The sequence below is a fragment of the Alexandromys fortis genome, unplaced genomic scaffold (genome assembly GCF_014885135.2).
Source record: "Alexandromys fortis isolate MF-2015 unplaced genomic scaffold, M_Fortis_MF-2015_v1.1 scaffold_47, whole genome shotgun sequence".
Classification (NCBI taxonomy): domain Eukaryota; kingdom Metazoa; phylum Chordata; class Mammalia; order Rodentia; family Cricetidae; genus Alexandromys; species Alexandromys fortis.
This window is the reverse complement of record NW_026067957.1, coordinates 10180074-10181614: the sequence shown is the minus strand read 5'-3', so window position 1 is coordinate 10181614 and position 1541 is coordinate 10180074.

Genomic DNA, 1541 nt, shown 5'->3' with positions numbered 1-1541 from the left:
ATAAGTCTAGATGGAGCACCCTTCAGAGTAACTTTCTTCTCCCTTTAGCCATAGTACTCAGCTATTTTCTTTAATTTCAGAAGTTAATTTTCTGCTTGTCAGATAAGGTTTGTCTTAACCAAGACAGGATGTTTTTGTGCCTCATGGATAGAAAGAATTGTGGCTGTGAAATACATGAATGGGGCATGGCTTACAACCTTTTCCCTCCTGTGTTCTCTGTAGGAAGCTGGCTGCTATGGTTTGTAGTCCCATTCTGCCTTTGCACAGAATTTCCATTTTCAGCTTGGGTTTCAATTTTGTAGCCAAATTTCTAGTTCATGAATGGCTCAGGTGTACGCTTTCTAGACATTCTAAAATATTAGCAAAGGCAGTAAGGTCAAAGATGTAAAAGAAACGCAGAGGTTAGCATTCACTGAGTGAATTCCAGGAAGCTGGCATTCCTGTATCTATGGTTGCTGTTTTCATATGAGATTTTTCTGAGAAGAATGAGAGGAAGAAGGAACAGTTCTTTTGTAAAAGAGCCTCCCACCTCTACCCAGGGAGAGCAATCTGTTCCCCTGAATTCCAATTGCTCTGTTCTTTGCCCTTCACTTATAGTGTTCTTGAAGTCACTTTATTCTTACATAAATCTGTATGTAAATGTAGGCAATATTGACATAGATCTCGAGCTTCAAATATCAGCACAAAAGTGGAATGCAAACATGTCAGTTGACAGCCTAAATTTTTCAGATATTACAATTAAATAAAGGATGATGCCACAGATCTTAAAAAATGAAGTGGTCAGAAAGACAGCCCTAAGATCAATAACTATCAACATATACTATCAACAGAGCATTTATAAACTCATAAAAATTATAAACTTTTTCATTTTATAATATAGTTGAATAATAATGTATCCAGAATCAAAAGACTAAATATATTCAATTATATAAAATAAAATTTAAATTTACTGTGCATTACTCATTGAATTTTAACAGGGTGATGACTTTTTAAAATGAGGGGAAATAACATTGAGGGTTGGTATGTACTGGTAACACAACTAATTGCCTGCCACCCCACCACCACATTTTGTCAATCGTGACCCTAAAATTACTATCAATCCAACTAACATTCACTTGCAAAAGAAAAATTAGTTTCTCCAGTAGAATCTCACTAGGTATATAAATCACACTTAAGGATAGACTCATGACCAGCAGTAAACGGTCAACACAAAAACTAACTTGATGGCATTGTTGTAGATATTTTACCTTATTTTGCTTTGTTTGGCTGTTTTTTTAACTTCTTTTGCTTATATATTAGGATTTCTTATTTTTGTGTTTACAGAGGTTGCATTGTGTTAGAATGTGTGTGTGTGTTTATGTACAAGTGTACACCTCTGTGTACATATTTACTATGTTTTTTATTTTTAAAATGTTATTCTGTTTTGCTTATTGTTGTTTTATTTGCCTGTTATTTTTTTTCTACACATAAAGAAAGAAGGTGTGCAGTTGGTGGGTGGGGTGGTAAGGAGGACCTGAGAGAAGATGTAGGAGGGAAACCAT